General features: G+C 35.2%; 1 pseudogene across 1 annotated transcript; it reads right to left on the reverse strand.

Moving 5' to 3' along the window:
- Window positions 1–299: 299 nt before the first annotated feature.
- LOC143607949 (CDK5RAP1-like protein pseudogene) lies at window positions 300–4149 on the reverse strand (annotated as a pseudogene). Its single transcript, XR_013149097.1, has 3 exons — window positions 4115–4149; window positions 2541–3603; window positions 300–886 (listed from the first exon to the last, which is right to left on the reverse strand). The product of XR_013149097.1 is annotated as a CDK5RAP1-like protein pseudogene (transcript).
- Window positions 4150–9452: the final 5303 nt, after the last annotated feature.

A 9452-nucleotide genomic window follows, 5' to 3' on the forward strand; every position in this document is an offset into this window, starting at 1 on the left:
AAATGACAACCTAATGCCCTATTTATAGCATCTTAAGACTTATTCTCCAAGCAAGTCGCCTCTTGACGAAGAACCATAAAGTATCACCACTAGAGTCTCCACTACTTTCGTCTAAAGCATGTAAGGAAACTTTTAGTTTCACCGTGCTCTGGGCCGATAGTACAAAATGTCGTCCGAGAGCATGACGACATTACCAATGTCGCTATATATCTAAATATCTAGATCGTTTAATTAATATTATTATTCTCATATTAGACCCAACAAATTTTGATAGATAACTACATAAGTGGATACTTCATCCAAGTTAACAGTAATAAAAACAAACCATAGGGTTATGATAAAAACTAAATCCAGTCAAACTACATAAAAAAGCCCATCTCAATATCACCTTACAAAGAAGCAACAACTTTTTGTGTAACATTATAAAACGAATTCATGGTCGTGATACCAAGCGCAACACCAAACAATGATGCTCGTGATGACTTCAAAATCTTAACTACCACATAATCACCGACTTTTGGAACCCGATCACCATCATGACACACCATATCAGTAACTGGTAAACTACTAAAAACCACCCTGTGACCCCTGTCACTCTTTCCAATGAGCTCGGTTTCAGGCGCTCTCTTATTCGGGCCTTCAACTAGCACGAGCTGAACTGACCCAATTTGGGAGTCAAAGCATTGACCCGTTGACTCACGAAACGCTTCAATAAGTTCGGTCAGCCGTCTTTGTTTTACCTCCTCGGGAATGTTATCGGTATAGTTTCTGTGAGCGTGTGTTTTCTCCCTCATGCTATATGCAAACATATATGCCATGTCATAACCGACCGCTTTTACAAGACTCATTGTGTCTTTGTGTTCTTCCTCAGTTTCATCACAAAAACCTGTCGAATAGAATCAGGCCGGTTAAAAAATAATATTATAGAAAATATTATTCATAAATCACTCATTTGATATGGAGTGTTCACGGTCTAGTTCAGCCGGTTTTTATGGAAAGTTTATGCTGAACCGCTATCTACGGTTTTGAAAATTGGATATCCAAACCGGCTGCATCATTAGACGTGCCAAACTGGCCAAAACAATCCGGTTTGGTGGTTTGGACCGGTTTTTTATTTTCTAATTGTCAATTTGCATTAAACATTTAAAATAATAAAAACTAGATGTTCCCCACGCACTCTGCGTGGGTACTCAGAAACAGACTCAAATATTAATACATGTATACAAGCACATTGTGACAACTATCACTTCGATCCAACAAAAAAAAGTTTATCTTAATATCAAACAAACTTGGTCGATATCGATTCGGCTCACTACGGTATCGATGCGGTATTGGTACTTATTATATAGCTTACGATACAAAAAAAAAATTTAAATACCCTATGGCGTATACAAATCCGTTTTCAACTAAACTTATATACTATTTTATGAATAAAACTCCGTGTTAATGGTGTGACATAAATAAAAATAAACATGTTGCAATGTCATGCTCAAATTTTAGAAATATCGTATGTTAAATGTTATAAAATAATCAATAACTTAAACATAAGAATAATGACAAAAAAAACTATACATGTGAGAAGAAAAACAAATATTATCATTTATCGTACAAATTATAATTACGAAAACTTTGAGAGGCTTAAGTGCAAAGTAAATAAAGTTAAGCAAAAAATAAAGGATGTTAGGGCTCAAATTAAAATAGCTTAAAACTTGAATGATGGGCTAAGCTGAAACACTTTATAACTCAGTGGACTAAAGTTAAAAGCTCTATAGTTGACTGTAGCAAACAGATTTGCTTTTATGTATAGCATAATGATCCATAAATATAAAACATATACAGAACTGTATATTAAAAAAAAAAGTTGATTTAAGGTTTAACGGCCGATTTAAATCACACGGTATGTTCCAAGTTCCAAACCGTGGACAAACCCATTAAACCCAGTTTTTTAAACCATAAACCATGGACGAATCTGCATAAATCTCAACCTAGCACAAACCAAACAACAAAACTATTCACTTTTGAAACCATTGGATATTTGAAAACCGGTCAGTTTAAATTTTTGAGACAACATATAACCAAACCTTCTGTTTGGGTTGAGTCTAGTTATTTGGGTTTTGTTATGTCTGGTACATCGATTACAGGTCAGTTTGAATCGGCTTTTAGCTCAAACCAATAGTTTGGTATTGGGTAGTTCTAAAAACTGTTAAATATTTGAAAACCGTTCAGCCAACTTATGAAGACACATAAAGCTAGCCCGCCGGTTTGGTGTTCGGTTCGGTTATACCGGCTTCGTTACGTCGATTTTTTCGATTACGGGTCGAGCTCAATTTCAACCGTTTATGAACATAAACCCTTTTATTTTGTGTTGGGTTTGATAATTTCGGTTATTTAAGTTAAAAGTTATGCACACCTCTAATTTCAACCGTTTTATGAGCACCCTAATTTGACCTATACCCAAAATAACGAGATTAGGGATCACTTTATCCAAGCACTACAAATTCATAATATCATGCTAATGCAAATGCAAAACAAAATCTTACCGCATATGAAATCACTGGTTAACCCAACATCTGGAATAATACTCCGAATCTTGTTCACAAGTTCCAAATACGCCTCTCGCGTATACCCCCGTCTCATTTTTTCAAGCATATTACTATTCCCGGATTGTGCAGGCAAATGAATATTCTTACAAACATTATATCTCTCTCTCATTACATACAACAATTCATTTGGAAAATCTTTTGGGTGCGGTGACGTGTATCTAAATCTTATTTCAGGAAACTCAACCGAAAGCCTATCTAACAAATCAGCAAACCGCAACCCAACCGTTTTCACTTTACATTTACTCGAAAACCCGTCACTTAGTTTCCAATTAACGTTTGGTTCAAGCTCAAGTTCATGTTCATCGTCATATGTATCGTTGTAACTGTTGACATTTTGACCAAGAAGTGTGACCTCTTTGACTCCTTCCTTTTCAAGCTCTTTGACGACTTTAACTATCGACTCAACGGGTCGAGACCGCTCACGTCCTCGAGTAAATGGGACAATGCAAAACGAACACATATTATTACACCCACGCATAACCGACACAAAGCCGAAATCGAATTTTTGGATATCCGAACTGGGCTGATGTCAGCATACGTCTCTTCTAGTGAGAGAAGTGTGTTAATCCCCTTTTGACCATTGTCGACTTCTTGTAACAGACGTGGTAAATCGCGATACGCGTCAGGCCCACAAACAACATCGACCATTTTGTCTGAATCTAGGATCTTGTCTTTTAACCGCTCGGCCATACAACCTAGTACAACTACTTTTGGAGGGTGTAACGAGTGGGCCCGCCCCGTGGTAACATTTCTTTTCCAGTGTCGTTTCAAGAACCAAAAGTAGTTAAGTCGTTGCCAAACACGCTGTTCGGCATTATCGCGAGTAGCGCATGTGTTGATGAATATTATCTCGGCGCTCTCGGGGTCGGTTGCAATTTCATCATATCCGGCTTTTTTCATAACCGATAAGACGATTTCCATATCATTAACATTCATTTGGCATCCATAGGTTTCTTGATATATACGACCTTTTGGAAGGACCTCGGAAGATGATAAATCACTAGAAAGTAATAACTTTAGTTAATTAACTAAAAAACCTTTACAAGAAAGCTAGTTATTGAGATAAATGTAAGTTCACTAAACAATCAAGATAATCTTATTTTGGATACATAAATCATAATAACCATTTTGTTCATACAAATATTCATCCGTAAAAATCTCTACAAATACACACACATATAAAAGAAATATAGTTTTAGAAATAAGAAAAAAATGAAGAACCGTTACTCACCAAGAAAATAGTGAAATATGAATACATATCACATTTTACACTAACGCTAATATTATGTTTTTATGTTGGTTTGATACATATTAAAATACACATGAGTATGAAAAGTGCCAAAAATGTTATTAATTGTTGATGCAAATAGGAACAAAAGTTGAGCATATGATTTGTCCCGATACAAACATAATATGATGTTGCATATGTGAAAGCATAATAAGTGCATATGGTATTAAAAAGTAAGATACCTAATAATCATCACTAGGTAGATTGGACTGGAGCGACTTACTGAGTATGAATATCAGAAGAAGCGGTGAGAGTGTTAGATTACTAGAGAACTTTCTGGAGAAATCGAGGGGCCTGAAATGGCGTTTTGGCGGGAGGCGGTGGTAACTGAAGCTGAAGAGGGAGTGTGGATGGAATTTGAAGCGGATTGCAGAGTGAGGGATGGAGGAAAGAGTGGCCGCCATCACAAGGAAGGAAGGAAGATGAGGTTTGGAATTGCAACTGGGTAACTAGAGATGATGGTGCAGCCTCGGATGGATCTGTGATCCACCCAAACTATTTTCAGTTTTTATTTTCCAATTTTCACAATTATATTAAAAAAAAAAAAAAACAAATTAAATATTTATGTTAATTACATTAAATATTGTTCAATCTTTTAACGGTGATGGTTCATAACACATGGCCCTAATTAGAGTTATACATTACAAGTAGTTTCAAGGAAATAACTTAGCATAAAGGCAACACCGTTCATTGTTTTATTAGCCTAGGCCCATAGCGATACTACGTTTTGAATTTCAAAGCCAACACCAAACTTTGTGTACATGCATCATGTATAAAATAAGACATTCAACTATATGAATAGTTGGTGAGCAACCATAGATTGAGAAACATATATATAATAGATTGAAAACGCGATTCAAACTTGTTAAATGTATATCTAAGCACATATGATTGAATAACATGTGTGATCAAACCTTGTTGACTTGAGTCCATAACCCTAAGGTTATGCTAAAAGTCAATTCCGATTGTCCAAATGTCAAAATCGGTCAAATTCGGACTGGTGTCATCCAGATAGATCTATCATCGTTACCGATGGCTTGTTAAGTTAATGATTCACACTTGATTGATTCATTAAATACCCACACAACACAACAAAGCACCCACTCATCACCACACATAGCATGAATAAACACATAACATAGATTAAAATGCATGATTGAAATAATAACAAAACCATGATTGTTTAATACAGTAATAATACACCCCAAAGAGTTTAAATGTAACAAAGTGTATGATTAACTCATATGGATATGGGAGCGAGAATGACAAGCCTAAAAGCGAGTTGCATGAATGACACAGGAACTACAACGGTTTATCCTAATTTGAATAACACAATTATGAATATTCAAACGAATATGGACAACTTACAGTTTCTAAGTTCATGAGTGTTTTGGGGACTTGGTTTATGGTTGAAGATATAAATGAGTTAAATTTGATAAAATGTAAAAGTAAATTATGTTTAAGATACTAATACAAAGATATAAATAAGATATGCATATATATATATATACACACATATATGTGTGTAAAAATATGGAACTTTGTTATATTAACAACAATTATCTCTAATGATTTGTAAATATACTTTTTATAGCTGATAGTTAATAAAATGTTAAGATATTTCGAAGACTTTGTAAAAGGCATGTTTATGAATTTCTTTTATGAACATAAATATTTATATTAACCAAAGTCATAGCAATATATATATATATATAGATATATATATAATATTTGTTGTGATATCTTAAAGAATAAATTCAAAATAATAAAACTATGCATACAATTGTTTATGAAATTTCTATGTAGTTTTTTGAGGTGGGCTAAATTATACATATTTTAATATTAACATTTCTTACAATTTCAATTATGTTTGAGCTAGTTTGTATTGAATTCTACTCATTCTTGTTCATATTTATCTTTTAAAGGTTTCAAGAGACTACGAGATAAATGGGACAGCAAAAGAAAAGTGGGACATTTAGGCGATAGCGTAACTAGCTTTGATTGATATACTTAATTGATTAATTGGTCTTTATCTGTATTTGTGTGTCTTAGTTTGTGTGGAGTCAACACGTGTCTAAGTTTTAGCATGTCTATTTGGTACAGTCCTTTTTAGGTTAGTTTACATTCTTTCTATTTTATTGAGTCTAGTTCAAAGATGTTCAATCGATGGAGCCAGTTTTGGAGAATCTGTTGTGAAAATTGTGGGAAACCTCATTATACATATAATTGTCCTTATCCATTGAGGTACCCCTAAATGGTTTAGATGAAGATTATCTTCCTTTTCACAACCGCATTAGCCTCCAGACTTTTCACAACTTTATGAACCTCAATACATATCACCGACTCTGCTCGAATGCGAAAGAATTACAAAGGAGTTGATGCAACAAATATTCGGTGTCCATGTGTAAGGCCCTGTTACCGGTGCCTCACTTTTGGACGTTGGATTTACGCATCAACATAGTTCTAATCATCATAGTTAATAAAAACATACGCGGAATATAAAACTTTCATAAAACATTTCTTAACAATCCAAAACTTGTCTTAAACAAACATCTTGTCTTTCAAAAACTAAGTAATTAAACATAAAACGTCTTGAGTCTTTAGATGCCAGCCTCTTATTCAATTGCCACGTGTTCCCCTCAAGCGAGCTGCCTCATCCTACTTACCTGCGTGCATACTAAAAGTCAGCTATGCTGAGTGAGTTCTAGTTACTTATACCACATACAATACATTCATACTTTCATACTTTCAATCATACTTTCATATTTTTATCTTATACTTACTTAACTTCATATCTTAAGTTATAAAGAGCAGTACGCCCTACTTTCCTCGAGTATTATTAGGGCCCCGTTCCCTCTTTCCTCGAGTATTATTAGGGCTCGGTCCCTTCTTACCTCGAGTATTATTAGGGCTCGGTACCTCTTACCTCGAGTATTATTAGGGCTCGGTCCCTCTTACCTCAAGTATTATTAGGGCTCGGTCCCTCTTACCTCTAATATTAGTAGGGTTCGATTCCCTCTTCGTTACCATACAACCATACATCATTTCACGTTAATACATATATCTTACATACATTGTAGATAACATTACACTTGATAGTACGTGCAATATCCGAAGATCGTTCACGTATTGACGAGCAATCATTCATACTTTTCACATAATCACATAGGCATACACATATCACTTAGGATAAATGTATTAACAAATACATCGAGTATGCACACAACACCGAAAACATAACAAAGAATGGGGCTAGAAACTCACCTGGATCCTGTTTCTTTCTCCGTTAATAGTTAGCCCCTTCTATAACTGAGCTCTGCTAACTGTATATAAGTTTCATGTATTAAAACTTGTACCATTTTCAATTCAGCCCCAAATGGCTAAGTCTGGTGAAATCTAATGGTGTAGTATTAGATTACTTTATACTTAGTTTATTTTATTCCTTAACCCCATTGTTTTCATATACTTTATATATGTTAAGTTCTTATCTCCGTTTCTTTTGTTAATCCTACTTCCATTCTTTTAGTTTTATTGAAAGGTGATCCCGTATTCATGTTTATATTGTATGCGAGTATAAGTTGTAACAGCTGGCTTTAAGTGTTCAAGTGTAAGTTGTAATCGGGCTCCTCATTTGTTCAAGTAGGGAATGTAATTGAGTACCCATGCAAGTGAATATGGATTGTAATCGATCTAAGTATATAACTTGTAACCGAGCTCAACGTAACTAAGTTCATTGTGATCGATAGCCAAGTAAGCGATATATGAATGTAACTGACCATATTGTATTCGAGTTCAGTTGTATGCTAGTTACGTGTGTTTGGGTTAGCTTATTGTAAACGAGTCATACTTCGTAGTTGATTATAATGCAACCGAGCTAAGGTGTATTCTAGTTAAGTTGGGATTAATTACTTATTGTAATCGAGTACCAATTGTTAATGAATTCTGGAATTCGATTACAATGTAATCGACTCATAACAATTAGTCTAAGGCAAAAGTGATCAATTAAGTTTTCGGCTATATTGTAATCGAAGGTGCATTGTATGCAAGTTAACATATTCGAATCATTGTATACGACCTCCCATTCACATCGAGTCCCAATGTAATTGACTGTATAACTTTTATGCAATTCCAGATTTCAACATGACGTGCAATCGATCCTTAACTGTAATCAAACAGCGAGTGTATGCGAATCTAAAATGATCGGCTCAATGTATGCGAGTTTGGGGTTTTTGTATGCAACTATGATCGGCTGACTTTTTGTAAACGAGTTTAGTAATTGTAATTGGTGTTCTATGATATCAGAGTGTATGTATGCGAATCTCTAGTATTCGAGTTCCATAGTGAACGATCTCACCGTATGCGACATAGGTGTAAGTGAATATCTGTAACCAATTGTACAAGGTGATCCATGGCCAATGTAAGCTATGATGATGTGATTGATAGCCTAAAAAAAGTGATCCATCCTCCATGTGATCGACATATACATGAGGTGATCGATGACAATTGAGTTAGGCTTGAATTTAAACGATAGTTCGGAAGTAATCGAGCCTATTGTAAGCGACCTTATTGTGTGCGACTATAGGAACAGTGGCTGGTCTGCACAAAGTGGTCACGGGTTCGATCCTTTATCCGCGTTAAAGCCACTCGTTTTGTCCCTAACACCTCGCTACGAGTTGGCATTAACCCATAATCGTTCTCGGTCACCTTCCTTGCCCAAACTTGACCCAAAAGAAGCATAAAGTTTGATCTTTTAAGCTAAAATGTTCCGACTAGATCTAGGGTTTATTTTAAACGAGCCGTAACCCAAACCAGGTTCGATATATTCATTTTTAATATCAAGTTCACAACTTTACGTTTCGTTTATACCCGATCTATTCTCATTTTATGTTTCGAGGTTAACCGATCATAAAAACGTAATATTTAAAGGTAAAAGACATACCTTTATGTGTTCAGTTTGGTCGCGGTTTGCTTGGTTATCTTGTACCTAGCTTGTGTATTGAAGATCTAATAATATTCACGTTTGATCTCGTTCCTCTTCTCTTCCTTTCCCTTGGCCAATTTTAGTAAGGTGTGTGTGTGTTTTGGGTGTGTGTAGAGATTATGGAAAGATGGAATGATGAGTTAGGGTTTTAGGATAGTTTAAGGGCGTATTTATACTCCTCAAGGCCCATGGACTTAAGGCCCATCCACCCTCTTAATCCATGTTAATTAATCTAAGTCCATGGACCTAAGGCCCATATGTTTCTCGTTTCTTTATTTAATATTATAATATTTAGGATGTTACACCGTGAGAAAGAAGAACAAAAGGTTCAAAGAGAGTCGTTCATTATTAAAATGCTTCAAGCCATGTGAATCGAGCGTTGGTTACCATGATAGAATAATTAAGTTGTTGGTGAAACCATTGTCATGTGATCAGACGCCGGCCACTCGACATGATGTGATTATAATGATGGGCCTCTCCGAATGTGACAAAATAAACAAATAAACATGTTAACAAATAGCAAATAGTCATTCAATTGATACACAACACAAATATTAACAGTTTGCATTTGAGAATATAA

Source organism: Bidens hawaiensis, unplaced genomic scaffold (assembly GCF_021521415.1).
Source record: "Bidens hawaiensis isolate Kalapana, Puna unplaced genomic scaffold, B.hawaiensis_p1.1 tig00091020_1, whole genome shotgun sequence".
NCBI lineage: Eukaryota > Viridiplantae > Streptophyta > Magnoliopsida > Asterales > Asteraceae > Bidens > Bidens hawaiensis.